The sequence below is a fragment of the Pseudophryne corroboree genome, chromosome 3, assembly GCF_028390025.1.
Source record: "Pseudophryne corroboree isolate aPseCor3 chromosome 3, aPseCor3.hap2, whole genome shotgun sequence".
NCBI lineage: Eukaryota > Metazoa > Chordata > Amphibia > Anura > Myobatrachidae > Pseudophryne > Pseudophryne corroboree.
Genome location: NC_086446.1, coordinates 544,382,471 through 544,398,939, shown reverse-complemented (window position 1 = coordinate 544,398,939; position 16,469 = coordinate 544,382,471). Strand labels below are relative to the sequence as shown.

Below are 16,469 nucleotides of genomic sequence, written 5' to 3'. Positions count from 1 at the left end.
CCTCTGCTCCGCCTCCACGTAACCTTCCTCATCCAACATGTCGACACAGCCGTACCGACACACCGCATACACACAGGGAATGCTCTGACTGAGGACAGGACCCCACAAAGTCCTTTGGGGAGACCGAGAGAGAGTATGCCAGCACACACCAGAGCGCTATATAATGCAGGGATTAACACTATAACTGAGTGATTTTTCCCCAAATAGCTGCTTGTATTCATATATTGCGCCTAAATTTAGTGTCCCCCCTCTCTTTTTAACCCTTTGAGCCTGAAAACTACAGGGGAGAGCCTGGGGAGCTGTCTTCCAGCTGCACTGTGAAGAGAAAATGGCGCCAGTGTGCTGAGGGAGAAGCCCCGCCCCCTTTTCGGCGGACTTTCTCCCGCTTTTTCTGTAATACTGGCAGGGGTAATTTTACATCTATATAGCCTCTGGGACTATATATGATGTATATTTGCCAGCCAAGGTGTTATTTATTGCCCTCAGGGCGCCCCCCCCCCCCCCAGCGCCCTGCACCCATCAGTGACCGAAGTGTGAGGTGTACATGAGGAGCAATGGCGCACAGCTGCAGTGCGGTGCGCTACCTTGGTGAAGACCGAAGTCTTCTGCCGCCGATTTTCCGGACCGCTTCGTGCTTCTGGCTCTGTAAGGGGGACGACGGCGCGGCTCCGGGAACGAACACCAAGGTCGGGTCCTGCGGTCGATCCCTCTGGAGCTAATGGTGTCCAGTAGCCCAAGAAGCCCAAACTACCACCTGTTAGGTAGGTTCGCTTCTTCTCCCCTTAGTCCCTCGCTGCAGTGAGTCTGTTGCCAGCAGATCTCACTGAAAATAAAAAACCTAAATATACTTTCTTTCTAGGAGCTCAGGGGAGCCCCTAGTGTGCATCCAGCTCAGCCGGGCACAAGAATCTAACTGAGGTCTGGAGGAGGGTCTTAGTGGGAGGAGCCAGTGCACACCAGGTAGTCCTAAAGCTTTCTTTAGTTGTGCCCAGTCTCCTGCGGAGCCGCTAATCCCCATGGTCCTTACGGAGTCCCCAGCATCCACTTAGGACGTTAGAGAAACAGTGTTATAACTGGAGATGCCCATCCTAGAACGTGCTAGTCTCCATGCAGCGCATGTTGAAGTTAGTATGTTTTCTCTGATGGAACTTGGAAAAGTAGAAGGACGCATATGTAACAGACTGACAAGCGAGATTTCAGGGCAAAAGGCGTTCCAAGCCAGTGCTGGCGAAGTATTCCGTCGCACATATCCAATCTATTGTGTATCTGTAATTTGCGGCCAAAATGTACCTCCTAAGGCAGGGTAGAGTGACACCCCCCAATTTTGGCGACTGACTCAGTTTAAATAGGGGAATCCTGGGTTTTTTTTTTATTTGCCCAGATGAACCCACTAAAAGCCTTGGCCAAAACCTTAAGCTCTGACTCTGACAACAATACAGGCAACATCTGAATAGGATATAATAATCTCAGGAAGATAATCATTTTAGTCAATTGGCACCTTCCCAGGTATGAAAGAGGTGAGTGTTTCCAAGCCTGAAAATTATCTAAGGTATGAGAAATAATTTTGGGGAAGTTGTTTATATATAAATCAAATGGATTAACGGGGATTTGAAGCCCTAGGTATGTAATTTTCTGCAAAGCCAATGCTTCCGTTTTTTATTTATTAATCAAAAACCCCCAGATAGATTCAAAGGTTGCCAACAGCTGTAACAGACCAGGAAAAGCTATATGAGGGTTCGAAAAAATACAACAAGGCATCAGCATATGCCGAGACTTTGAGATTATAAGATCTAATGAGTGGGTTTAAGGCTAGGTTGAAAAGTAGTGGGGGCCTTGTCTGGTGTCCCTGTGTAAATTAAAGGCGTCGGTATTCATCCCATTCACCGTAAGGAATGCAGAGGACGAGGCGTATAAAGTACGGAAAAACTTGACAAAACCCATACCAAATTGTTGCCAGTGAAGTACTCTCAGCAGATGAGACCAAGACACTCGGTCGAATGCCTTGTCAGCATCGCAGCTCACCAGCAGAGATGTGCCATGTGGAAATTGGCTCGATTTGGTCAGAGCTGCTACTAATTGTCGTATATTATGTACCGATGTTCTCCCATTCACAAAACCTGTTTGGGATGGGTAGTTCTGCATGTTTTTTTAGAACTGCCACATCTATGCAGCTTTTGCTCTCAACTCAGAGGGAGTTGAACATCCAGCTAGAAGGTGCAATTTTGTACTTCGGCAAAACCATGTTGTGCAGGTGAGGGGGTGTTAAAATTAAAATGTGTAGACAGATACAGAGGAGAGGGGCTAATTCTGAGTCGCACACATAGTGGCTGTAGTTGCGGGTAGCCACAGAAGCCTAATTTACTACTTTATGCTAATGGAAGTGCCTGTTCAACTAATGCAAACCAGTGCCACCCACCGCAACCGTATCAGAACCTGCTCCAGCACTATGCTAGGTGCAAGAGATCTGTCAGAGGCTTCCTTTTCCCGCACGCAGGACTCAGAGTCACACTGACCATGTACACCCTTGACACTCCCACAAATGCACTTCCCCTGTATGTAAAAGCTTGCCATTTACATCTAAGAAGAGAGATCCATGCAGCTCAGAATCTGCCCAATAGTTGGGAAGAGGGCGCGCCATAGCTCGGTGGTATATTCACATGAAGTAGCAAATAATTATGTACAGTAGAAATAATGATGTACATTTTAGTGGACAGACATATTTATTCCACCATTACGACAAAGCACAGCTATAGCCACAACAGTACAGTGTTTTGGCTCTTTCAACATCATGCATCTAGTATGACCCGTTTGAGAAGAACATTTATCTGATCTTTATATCAGCAGCTGTTTATTTGACAAAAATTCTCTATTAATATTTTAATAAGATTTTACTCACCGGTAAATCTATTTCTCGTAGTCCGTAGTGGATGCTGGGAACTCCGTAAGGACCATGGGGAATAGACGGGCTCCGCAGGAGACTGGGCACTCTAAAAGAAAGATTAGGTACTATCTGGTGTGCACTGGCTCCTCCCACTATGACCCTCCTCCAGACCTCAGTTAGGATACTGTGCCCAGAAGAGCTGACACAATAAGGAAGGATTTTGAATCCCGGGTAAGACTCATACCAGCCACACCAATCACACCGTATAACTCGTGATACTATACCCAGTTAACAGCATGAAATATAACTGAGCCTCTCAACAGATGGCTCAAAAATAACCCTTAGTTAGGCAATAACTACATACAAGTATTGCAGACAATCCGCACTTGGGATGGGCGCCCAGCATCCACTACGGACTACGAGAAATAGATTTACCGGTGAGTAAAATCTTATTTTCTCTGACGTCCTAGTGGATGCTGGGAACTCCGTAAGGACCATGGGGATTATACCAAAGCTCCCAAACGGGCGGGAGAGTGCGGATGACTCTGCAGCACCGAATGAGAGAACTCAAGGTCCTCCTCAGCCAGGGTATCAAATTTGTAGAATTTAGCAAACGTGTTTGCCCCTGACCAAGTTGCAGCTCGGCAAAGTTGTAAAGCCGAGACCCCTCTCGGGCAGCCGCCCAAGATGAGCCCACTTTCCTCGTGGAATGGGTTTTTACCGATTTAGGATGCGGCAATCCAGCCGCAGAATGCTCCAGCTGAATTGTGCTACAAATTCAGCGAGCAATAGTCTGCTTAGAAGCAGAAGCACCTATTTTGTTGGGTGCCTACAGGATAAAAAGCGAGTCAGTTTTCCTGACTCCAGCCGTCCTGGAAATATAATTTTTTAAGGCCCTGACTACGTCCAGTAACTTGGAATCTTCCAAGTCCCTAGTAGCCGCAGGCACTACAATAGGTTGGTTCAAGTGAAAAGCTGATACCACCTTAGGGAGAAACTGGGGACGAGTCCTCAATTCTGCCCTATCCATATGGAAAATCAGATAAGGGCTTTTACATGACAAAGCCGCCAATTCTGACACACGCCTGGCCGAAGCCAAGGCCAATAACATGACCACTTTCCACGTGAGATATTTCAAATCCACAGTTTTAAGTGGCTCAAACCAATGTGATTTTAAGAAACTCAACACCACGTTGAGATCCCAAGGTGCCACAGGAGGCACAAAAGGGGGCTGAATATGTAGCCCTCCCTTTACAAATGTCTGAACTCCAGGCAGTGAAGCCAATTCTTTCTGGAAGAAAAACGACAGAGCCGAAATCTGGACCTTAATGGAACCCAAGTTTAGGCCCATAGTCACCCCTGACTGTAGGAAGTGCAGAAAACGACCCAGCTGAAATTCCTCTGTTGGGGCCTTCCTGGCCTCACACCACGCAACATATTTTCGCCAAATACGGTGATAATGGTTTGCGGTTACTTCTTTCCTGGCTTTTATCAGCGTAGGAATGACTTCCTCCGGAATGCCCTTTTCCTTTAGGATCCGGAATTCAACCGCCATGCCGTCAAACGCAGCCGCGGTAAGTCTTGGAACAGACAGGGCCCCTGCTGTAGCAGATCCTGTCTGAGCGGTAGAGGCCATGGGTCCTCTGATATCATTTCTTGAAGTTCTGGGTACCAAGCTCTTCTTGGCCCATCCGGAACCAGGAGTATCGTTCTTACTCCTCGTTTTCTTATTATTCTCAGTACCTTTGGTATGAGAGGCAGAGGAGGGAATACCTAAACCGACTGGTACACCCACGGTGTCACTAGAGCGTCCACAGCTATTGCCTGAGGGTCCCTTGACCTGGCGCAATATCTATTTTTTTGTTTAGGCGGGACGCCATCATGTCCACCTGTGGCCTTTCCCAACGGTTTACCAACAGTTGGAAGACTTCTGGATGAAGTCCCCACTCTCCCGGGTGTAGGTCGTGTCTGCTGAGGAAGTCTGCTTCCCAGTTGTCCACTCCCGGAATGAACACTGCTGACAGTGCTAAGACGTGATTTTCCGCCCATCGGAGAATCCTTGTGGCTTCTGCCATCGCCATCCTGCTTCTTGTGCCGCCCTGTCGGTTTACATGGGCGACTGCCGTGATGTTGTCTGATTGGATCAGTACCGGCTGGTTTTGAAGCAGAGGCCTTGCCAGACTTAGGGCATTGTAAATGGCACTCAGTTCCAGAATATTCATGTGTAGGGACGACTCCTGACTTGACCAAAGTCCTTGGAAATTTCTTCCCTGTGTGACTGCCCCCCAGCCTCGAAGGCTGGCATCCGTGGTTACCAGGACCCAGTCCTGTATGCCGAATCTGCGGCCCTCTTGAAGATGAGCACTCTGCAGCCACCACAGTAGAGATACCCTGGTCCTTGGAGACAGGGTTATCAGCCGATGCATCTGAAGATGCGATCCCGACCACTTGTCCAAGAGGTCCCACTGAAAGGTTCTTGCATGGAACCTGCCGAATGGAATTTAGCTTCGTAAGAAGCTACCATTTTTCCCAGGACTCGTGTGCAGTGATGCACCGATACCTGTTTTGGTTTCAGGAGGTCTCTGACTAGAGATGATAGCTCCTTGGCTTTCTCCTGCGGGAGAAACACTTTTTTCTGTTCTGTGTCCAGAACCATCCCCAGGAACAGTAGGCGTGTGGTAGGAACCAGCTGTGACTTTGGAATGTATAGAATCCATCCGTGCTGTTGTAGCACTTCCCGAGATAGTGCTACTCCGACCAACAACTGCTCCTTGGACCTCGCCTTTATAAGGAGATCGTCCAAGTACGGGATAATTAAAACTCCCTTTTTTCGAAGGCGTATCATCATTTTTGCCATTACCTTGGTAAAGATCCTCGGTGCCGTGGACAGTCCAAACGGCAGTGTTTGGAATTGGTAATGGCAATCCTGTACCACAAATCTGAGGTACTCCTGGTGAGGATGGTAAATGGGGACATGTAGGTAAGCATCCTTGATGTCCAGGGATACCATGTAATCCCCCTCCTCCAGGCTTGCAATAACCGCCCTGAGCGATTCCATCTTGAACTTGAATTTTTTTTATGTATGTGTTCAAGGATTTAAAATTTAAAATGGGTCTCACCGAACCGTCCGGTTTCGGTACCACAAACAGTGTGGAATAGTAACCCCGTCCTTGTTGAAGTAGGGGCACCTTGACTATCACCTGCTGGGAATACAGCTTGTGAATTGCCTCTAGCACAGCCTCCCTGCCTGAGGGAGTTGTCGGCAAGGCAGATTTGAGGAAACGGCGGGGGGGAGACGCCTCGAATTCCAGCTTGTACCCCTGAGATACTACTTGAAGGATCCAGGGATCCACCTGTTAGCGAGCCCACTGATCGCTGACATTTTTGAGGCGGCCCCCCACCGTACCTGGCTACGCCTGTGGAGCCCCCGCATCATGCGGTGGACTCAGAGGAAGCGGGGGAAGAATTTTGATTCTGGGAACTGGCTGACTGGTGCAGCTTTTTCCCTCTTCCCTCGTCTCTGTGCAGAAAGGAAGCGCCTTTGACCCGCTTGCTTTTCTGAAGCCGAAAGGACTGTACCTGATAATACAGTGCTTTCTTAGGCTGTGAGGAAACCTGAGGTGAAAAAAAATTTCTTCCCAGCTGTTGCTGTGGATACGAGGTCCAAGAGACCATCCCCAAACAATTCCTCACCCTTTTAAGGCTCTATGTGCCTTTTAAAGTCAGCATCACCTGTCCAGTGTCGGGTCTCTAATACCCTCCTGACAGAATGGACATTGCATTAATTCTGGATGCCAGCCGGCAAAATATCCCTCTGTGCATCCCTCATATATAAGACGACGTCTTATGTTCGCAAAATAGTATCCCTGTTTGACAGGGTTACAGACCACGCTGCAGCAGCACTATCTGCAGGTCTCAGTCTAGTACCCGAGTGTGTAAATACAGACTTTAGGATAGCCTCCTGCTTTTTATCAGCAGGTACCTTCAAGTGTCCGTATCCTAAGACGGTAGTGCCACCTTTTTTGACAAACGTGTGAGCGCCTTATCCACCCTAGGGGATATCTCCCAGCATAACTTATCCTCTGGCGGGAAAGGGTACGCCATCAGTAACTTTTTAGAAATTACCAGTTTCTTATCGGGGGAACCCACGCTTTTTCACACTTCATTCACTCATTTGATGGGGGAACAAAACACTGCCTGCTTTTTCTCCCCAAACATAAAACCCTTTTTTAGTGGTACTTGGGTTAATGTCAGAAATGTGTAACACATTTTTTATTGCCGGGATCATGTAACGGATGTTCCTAGTGGATTGTGTATATGTCTCAACCTTGTCGACACTGGAGTCAGACTCCGTGTCGACATCTGTGTCTGCCATCTGAGGGAGCGGGCGTTTTTGAGCCCTTGATGGCCTTTGAGACGCCTGGGCAGGCGCGGGCTGAGAAGCCGGCTGTCCCACAGCTGTTACGTCATCCAGCCTTTTATGTAAGGAGTTGACACTGTCGGTTTATACCTTCCACCTATCCATCCACTCTGGTGTCGGCCCCACAGGGGGCGACATCACATTTACCGGCATCTGCTCTGCCATCACATAAGCCTCCTCATCAAACGTGTCGACACAGCCGTACCGACACACCGCACACACACAGGGAATGCTCTGACTGAGGACAGGACCCCACACAGCCCTTTGGGGAGACAGAGAGAGAGAGTATGCCAGCACACACCAGAGCACTATATAATTTAGGGATTAACACTATATTGAGTGAATTTTTCCAAATAGCTGCTTGTATATACAATATTGCGCCTAAATTTAGTGCCCCCCCCTCTCTTTTTAACCCTTTGAGCCTGCAAACTACAGGGGAGAGCCTGGGGAGCTGTCTTCCAGCTGCACTGTGAAGAGAAAATGGCGCCAGTGTGCTGAGGGAGATGGCTCCGCCCCTTTTTCGCAGACTTTTCTCCCGCTTTTTTATGGATTCTGGCAGGGGGATTTATCACATATATAGCCTCTGGGGCTATATATTGTGATTATTTTGCCAGCCAAGGTGTTTTTATTGCTGCTCAGGGCGCCCCCCCCCCCCAGCGCCCTGCACCCATCAGTGACCGGAGTGTGAGGTGTACATGAGGAGCAATGGCGCACAGCTGCAGTGCTGTGCGCTACCTTGGTGAAAACTGAAGTCTTCTGCCGCCGATTTTCCGGACCATCTTCGTGCTTCTGGCTCTGTAAGGGGGACGGCGGCGCGGCTCCGGGAACGAACACCAAGGACGGGTCCTGCGGTCGATCCCTCTGGAGCTAATGGTGTCCCGTAGCCTAAGAAGCCCAAGCTAGCTGCAAGCAGGTAGGTTCGCTTCTTCTCCCCTTAGTCCCTCGATGCAGTGAGCCTGTTGCCAGCAGGTCTCACTGTAAAATAAAAAACCTAAAATAAACTTTCTTTCTAGGAGCTCAGGAGAGCCCCTAGTGTGCATCCAGCTCGGCCGGGCACAGAAATCTAACGGAGGTCTGGAGGAGGGTCATAGTGGGAGGAGCCAGTGCACACCAGATAGTACCTAATCTTTCTTTTAGAGTGCCCAGTCTCCTGCGGAGCCCGTCTATTCCCCATGGTCCTTACGGAGTTCCCAGCATCCACTAGGACGTCAGAGAAAACTTATTTATACTGAACTAAATTAGTGAATATTTTACATATAACAATGTAGCTATGTAGTACAGCAGGGTTCTCAACCCTAATCCTTAAATACCACCATAAAGGCCATGGTTTGAGGATGTCTTTAATCATTAACAGCGGAGATAAGGTAACTAGCTGGGTCATTAGTTATCCCACCTGTCTCCACAGATGATATCCACCAAACATGACATGTAAAGTTGAAAACCGCTGCAGTAAAGCAATACTTCCGGTCAGCAATTATGATAGACTTAATTGTTTCAGGATTATATGATGTCAGAGCACAACATTTTTTATTTTCTTTGTTTCTCTAACGTCCTAAGTGGATGCTGGGGACTCCGTAAGGACCATGGGGAATAGCGGCTCCGCAGGAGACTGGGCACATCTAAAGAAAGCTTTAGGACTAACTGGTGTGCACTGGCTCCTCCCCCTATGACCCTCCTCCAAGCCTCAGTTAGATTTCTGTGCCCGACGAGAAGGGTGCACACTAGGGGCTCTCCTGAGCTTCTTAGTGAAAGTTTTAGTTTAGGTTTGTTATTTTCAGTGAGACCTGCTGGCAACAGGCTCACTGCATCGAGGGACTAAGGGGAGAAGAAGCGAACTCACCTGCGTGCAGAGTGGATTGGGCTTCTTGGCTACTGGACATTAGCTCCAGAGGGACGATCACAGGTTCAGCCTGGATGGGTCCCGGAGCCGCGCCGCCGGCCCCCTTACAGAGCCAGAAGAGCGAAGAGGTCCGGAAAAATCGGCGGCAGAAGACGTTCCTGTCTTCAATAAGGTAGCGCACAGCACTGCAGCTGTGCGCAATTGCTCTCAGCACACTTCATACTCCGGTCACTGAGGGTGCAGGGCGCTGGGGGGGGGGGGCGCCCTGAGACGCAATAAAACACGATAAAAATACCTTACATGGCAAAAAATGCATCACATATAGCTCCTGGGCTATATGGATGCATTTAACCCCTGCCAGAATATACAGAAAAACGGGTGATAAGGCCGCCGAAAAGGGGGCGGAGCCTATCTCCTCAGCACACTGGCGCCATTTTCCCTCACAGCTCAGTTGGAGGGAAGCTCCCTGGCTCTTCCCTGCACTACAGAAAGGGTTAAAAAAAGAGAGGGGGGCACTAATTAGGCGCAGTATTAAAACATACAGCAGCTATAAGGGGAAAAACACTTATATAAGGTTATCCCTGTATATATATATAGCGCTCTGGTGTGTGCTGGCATACTCTCCCTCTGTCTCCCTAAAGGGCTAGTGGGGTCCTGTCCTCTATCAGAGCATTCCCTGTGTGTGTGCTGTGTGTCGGTACGTTTGTGTCGACATGTATGAGGAGAAAAATGATGTGGAGACGGAGCAGAGTGTCTGTAACAGTGATGTCACCACCTAGGGGGTCGACACCTGAGTGGATGTACTGTTGAAAATTACGTGACAGTGTCAGCTCTGTATAAAAAAACAGTGGTTGAGACAGCCGGCTACTCAGCTTGTGCCTGTCCAGACGTCTCATAGGCCGTCAGGGGCTCTAAAGCGCCCGTTACCTCAGATGGCAGATACAGACGCCGACACGGATACTGACTCCTGTGTCGACGGTGAAGAGACAACCGTGATTTCCAGTAGGGCCACACGTTACATGATTGAGACAATGGAAAATGTTTTATACATTTCTGATAATACGAGTACCACCAAAAAGGGGTATTATGTTCGGTGAGGGAAAAACTACCTGTAGTTTTCCTGAATCTGAAAAATAAAAATGAGGTGTGTGATGATACGTGGGTTTCCCCCCGATAACAATTGATAATTTCTTAAAAAGTATTGGCTGTATACCCTTTCCCGCCAGAGGTTAGGGTGCGTTGGGAAACACCCCCTAGGGGGGATAAGGCGCTCACACGCTTGTAAGAACAAGGGCTCTACCTTCTCATGAGATGACCGCCCTTAAGGATCCTGCTGATAGAAAGCAGGAGGGTATCCAAAAATGTATTCACACACATACTGGTGTTATACTGCGACCAGCAATCGCCTCAGCCTGGAGGTGCAGTGCTGGGTTGGCATGGTCGGATTCCCTGACTGGAAATATTGATATCCTAGATAAGGATAGTATATTATTGCCTATAGAGCATTTAAAAGATGCATTTCTATATATGCATGATGCACAGCGGAATATTTGCCGACTGGCATCAAGTATAAGTGCGTTGTCCAATTCTACCAGTAAAATGGTCAGGTGATGCGGATTCCAAACGGCATTTGGAAGTATTGCCTTTAAAAGGGGACATTTGGGGTCGGTCTTTTAGACCTGGTGGCCACGGCAACAACTGGGAAATCCACGTTTGTACCCCAGGTCGCCTCTCAAAATAAGACGCCGTATTATCAGGCGCAGTCCTTTGTTGGCAAGCGGACAAAAGGTTCCTCTTTTCTGCTCGTGACAGAGGTTGAGGAAAAAGGCTGAAGAGATTACCCAGTTCCCAGGAACAGAAATCCTTTCCCGCCTCTGCAAAAGCCCTCAGTATGACGCTAGGGCCTTACAAACTCAGGCACGGTGGGGGCCGTTCTCAATGAATTTCAGTGCGCAGTGGGCTCACTCGCAAGTAGACCCCTGGATCCTTCAGGTAATATCTCAAGGGTACATATTGAAATTCGAGACGTCTCCCCCTCGCCGTTTCCAAAAGTCGGCTTTACCGACGTCTCCCTCTGACAGGGAGGCAGTTTTGGAAGCCATTCACCCAGCAGGTGATAATCAAGGTACCCCTCCTGCAACAGGGAACGGGGTATTATTCCACACTATTGTGGTACCGAAGCCAGACGGCCCGGTGAAACCGATTCTAAATCTAAAATCTAAAATCTTTGAACACTTACATACAGAGGTTCAAATTCAAGATTGAGTCACTCAGAGCAGTGATTGCGAACCTGGAAGAAGGGGACTACATGATGTCTTGGGACATCAAGGATGCTTACCTTCATGTCAAAGTTTACCCTTCTCACCAAGGGTACCTCAGGTTATGGTACAGAACTGTCACTATCAGTTCAGACGCTGCCGTAGGGATGGTCCACGGCACCCCGGGTCTTTACCAAGGTAATGGCCGAAATGATATCCCTTCGAAGGAAGGGAATTTTAGTTATCCCTTACTTGGACGATTCCCTGATAAGGGTAAGATCCAGGGAACAGTTGGAAGTCGGTGTAGCACTATCTCAGGTAGTGTTGCGGCAGCACGATTGGATTCTCAATATTCCAAAATCGCAGCTGGTTCCGACGACTTGTCTTCTGTTTCCTAGGGATGTTCCTGGACACAGTCCAGAAAAAAGGTGTTTCTCCCGGAAGAGAAAACCAGGGAGTTATCCGAGCTAGTCAGGAACCTCCTAAAACCGAACCAAGTCTCAGTGCATCAATGCACAAGGGTTCTGGGTAAAAATGGTGGCTTCCTACGAAGCAATCCCATTCGGCAGATTCCACGCAAGAACTTTCCAGTGGAACCTACTGGACAAATGGTCCGGGTCGCATTTTCAGATGCATCAGCGGATAACCCTGTCACCAAGGACAAGGGTATCCATCATGTGGTGGTTGCAGAGTGCTCATCTTCTAGAGGGCCGCAGATTCGGCATTCAGGACTGGGTCCTGGTGACCACGGATGCCAGCCTGCGAGGCTGGGGAGCAGTCACACAGGGAAGGAATATCCAGGGCTTAGGGTCAAGCCTGGATACATCACTTCACATAAATATCCTGAAGCTAAGGGCCATTTACAATGCTCTAAGCTTAGCAAGACCTCTGCTTCAAGGTCAGCCGGTGTTGATCCAGTCGGACAACATCATGGCAGTCACCCACGTAAACAGACAGGGTGGCACAAGAAGCAGGAGGGCAATGGCAGAAGCTGCAGGGATTCTTCGCTGGGCGGAAAATCATGTGATAGCACTGTCAACAGTATTCATTCCGGGAGTGGACAACTGGGAAGCAGACTTCCTCAGCACGACCTCCACCCGGGAGAGTGGGGACTTCATCCAGAAGTCGTCCACATGATTAAAAAACTCGACAGGTATTGCGCCAGGTCAAGAGACCCTCAGGCAATAGTTGTAGACGCTCTGGTAACACCGTGGGTGTACCAGTCAGTGTATGTGTTCCCTCCTCTGCCTCTCATACCCAAGGTACTGAGATTGATAAGATGGAGAGGAGAAAGCACTATATTCGTGGCTCCGGATTGGCCAAGAAGGACTTAGTAACCGGAACTTCAAGAAATGCTCACGGAGGATCCGTGGCCTCTACCTCTAAGAAGGGACCTGCTCCAGCAAGGACCCTGTCTGTTCCAAGACTTACCGCGGCTGCGTTTGACGGCATGGCGGTTGAACGCCGGATCCTGAAGGAAAAAAGGCTTTCCGGATGAAGTCATCCCTATCCTGATCAAAGCCAGGAAGGATGCAACCGCAAAAACATTATCACCGCAATTGGCGAAAATATGTTGCGTGGTGCGAGGCCAGTAAGGCCCGACGGAGGAAATTCAACTGGGTCGATTCCTACATTTCCTGCAAACAGGAGTGTCTATGGGCCTGAAATTGGGGTCCATTAAGGTTCAAATTTGCGGCCCTGTCAATTTTCTTCCAAAAAGAACTAGCTTCAGTCCCTGAAGTTCAGACGTTTTTAAAAGGGGTACTGCATATACAGCCTCCTTTTGTGCCTCCAGTGGCACTTTGGGATCTCAATGTAGTTTTGGGTTCCAAAAGTCACATTGGTTTGAACCACTTAAATCTGTGGAGTTAAAATATCTCACATGGAAAGTGGTCATGCTGTTGGCCCTGGCCTGGGCCAGGCGCGTGTCAGAATTGGCGGCTTTATCCTAAAAAAAAGCCCTTATCTGATTTTCCATTCGGACAGGGCGGAATTGAGGACTCGTCCTCAGTTTCTCCCCAAGGTGGTTTCAGCGTCTCACCTGAACCAACCTATTGGTGGTGCCTGCGGCTACAAGGGACTTGGAGGCCTCCAAGTTGCTAGACGTTGTCAGTGCCCTGAAAATATATGTTTCCAGGACGGCTGGAGTCAGGAAATCTGACTCGCTGTTTATCCTGTGTGCACCCAACAAGCTGGGTGCTCCTGCTTCTAAGCAGACTATTGCTCGTTGGATTTGTAGTACAATTCAGCTTGCACATTCTGTGGCAGGCCTGCCACAACCAAAAATCTGTAAATGCCCACTCCACAAGGAAGGTGGGCTCATCTTGGGCGGCTGCCCGAGGGGTCTCGGCTTTACAACCTTGCCGAGCAGCTACTTGGTCAGGAGCAAATACGTTTGTAAAATTCTACAAAATTAATATCCTGGCTGAGGAGGACCTGGAGTTCTCTCATTTGGTGCTGCAGAGTCATCCGCACTCTCCCGCCCGTTTGGGAGCTTTGGTATAATCCCCATGGTCCTTACGGAGTCCCCAGCATCCACTTAGGACGTTAGAGAAAATAAGAATTTACTTACCGATAATTCTATTTCTCATAGTCCGTAGTGGATGCTGGGCGCCCATCCCAAGTGCGGATTGTCTGCAATACTTGTACATAGTTATTGTTACAAAAATCGGGTTATTATTGTTGTGAGCCATCTTTCAGAGGCTCCTCTGTTATCATACTGTTAACTGGGTTCAGATCACAGGTTATACGGTGTGATTGGTGTGGCTGGTATGAGTCTTACCCGGGATTCAAAATCCTTCCTTATTGTGTACGCTCGTCCGGGCACAGTATCCTAACTGAGGCTTGGAGGAGGGTCATAGGGGGAGGAGCCAGTGCACACCAGTTAGTCCTAAAGCTTTCTTTAGATGTGCCCAGTCTCCTGCGGAGCCGCTATTCCCCATGGTCCTTACGGAGTCCCCAGCATCCACTACAGACTATGAGAAATAGAATTATCGGTAAGTAAATTCTTATTTTTGACCATATGATATATATGAACCAAATGTAATCCTATATAATAAATGGCTAACGCTGCTCCTCGCCTGTATGGGGGAAAAGTCTTGTGCGTGCCAGCAGTTTAATTATATAAAAACATATTTAGAGTAATAAATCCTTAACATATAAATAGAGAAATAGCCAAATGCTTCATAGTGACATGTTATGGAGCGCACTTCACTTCTACATTTGCTAATAATCAGCATATGATGTGGTGTTGCCATGGTATTTGTACAGATGGGAGCATAACACAATGTGCCTCTCACCAGCTAACATGTTTATGTGTGGTAAGGTCTCCAGAGAGGAAACATGATATAAGGACTCTCACCAATGCACAATAGGGAACATTTATTAGCAAAAACCAAATCTTTCGCTAGCATAGTAAACTATCTTATTTAAACGTACTGTACTGTACAAAATACACTTATTGCCAGCACTGCTGTGAAACGTCAGCTCTTCAGTGTGGTACAATGAGGCCTAAATGTTCTGGGAATGTCCCTAAAAACCACCAAAGACGTGCAACACACAGAAACGGATGCAGACGTAGTTGCAATTGTGCCCCAAAGTGCAGGTGCAATTAGCATGTGTATACTATTACACATTAATAGAACAGTAATCAGAAACAAATCTCCATCTTGTGAAAGAGAAAAAAGAAAGAAAAGATTTGCTTGTCACCCTCAGCCCATCACTCTCTCCCTGTCACCGTCTGCCTGCCCATCACCCTCTGCCAGAAGGCCCATTTGTGGAGTCTCCGAGCAGCACTGCTGACATCAGACAGTGGTGAGTTTAAAGGGGACACAGATTATTATTTAATTAAAGGGGTCACATATTATTAGTAGGCAATGGAATGCTGTCTGTATTGTTTGGCAGTCATGTGGCGCGCTACCGTGTGCCATATTATGAACTCCGCACAGGGCCTAGAATGGAGGGGTATACTTTTTGCACCTGGGCACACCACTCGCAAGTTCCGCCACTCCATGTGCCAGATTAGGAGCATATGTATGCACCCACTTTTTTGGGCATACACAGAGAGATTTCAGAGTAGTGGCATACTACTTACTCTCAATCAGGCCCAGTACATATAACAGTAACACCTATACTATAGTATAATATAGAAAGACATCTACAAAGCAGACAAAAAAAAGGAACTGTACAGTAATGCATTTTTCATTGTTATAATAATTTGGAATCGCTTTGTTTAGTTGAACTGTGTTTCGACAAAAGCCCAGCCTTGTACTAAACAATGGATATTGGTTTTCCTTTATGGCGACGTCAGGGCATGAAATGACAGGATGCATTTAGCATCCTGGCAGTCATGTAACTGACACCTTGCACTGGAACAGCCAGGGTGTTTAGGGTTAGGCACTAGTTGGGGGGAGGAAGGGTAGCTACAGCCGCCTCCCCCCAATTCTTAGCCCTAGCCGCCTCCCCAGGTAGGTTAGGGGAGGGATCAAATAATTACCCCATCCCCTGTCAGCATTCTCAGTGTCGGGATGCCGGTGTCTGTCATGACCGCTGGCATCCCAATAACGAAATAACAAGCTGCCACCTTTCAATGATAGGACAAATAATTTAGTGGAATCAAAATTCACTTGCTGTCTGGAGAACAGAGCAAGCATTGTGCTGGTGGGTATGAAGCCAAAATAGCGGGCAGTATGGATGGCAGGGACAAGTACACTTCAGCTAAAAGGGGTTGGCTTTTGTTTAAACAAAAACATTGTAATTGGAGTACATAATTGTATAGCAAATTATCTTCCCATTTTATCAGTTGTTAAGTAGGAAACCCAGAGGGAGTGCCTGCCAAGCGTAATCAGGTGCTGCAGCCTTAATCACAGGTGGTTAGCTATAAATGAGAAGTGCTGTGGTTTATGCAATAATGCTATACACCAGGCTTTTTCAACCAGTGTGCCATGGCACACAAGTGTGCCGCGACCAGTTGAAAGGTGTGCCACGGAGCCAGAGCAGCTTCCTGTACCTTCAGAGTGAACTGTTGGCCCAGGCTCTTCTTAGAGGATCAGTCATGCTCCGCCAGTGACC

The 16,469-nt window shown here is 48.1% G+C and overlaps 1 protein-coding gene across 1 annotated transcript in view; it reads right to left on the bottom strand.

Moving 5' to 3' along the window:
- Positions 1-16,469, bottom strand: part of LRRC45 (leucine rich repeat containing 45) — a 55,138-nt gene that overhangs the window by 33,794 nt on the left and 4,875 nt on the right. The gene's annotated exons all lie outside the window — the stretch shown is intronic.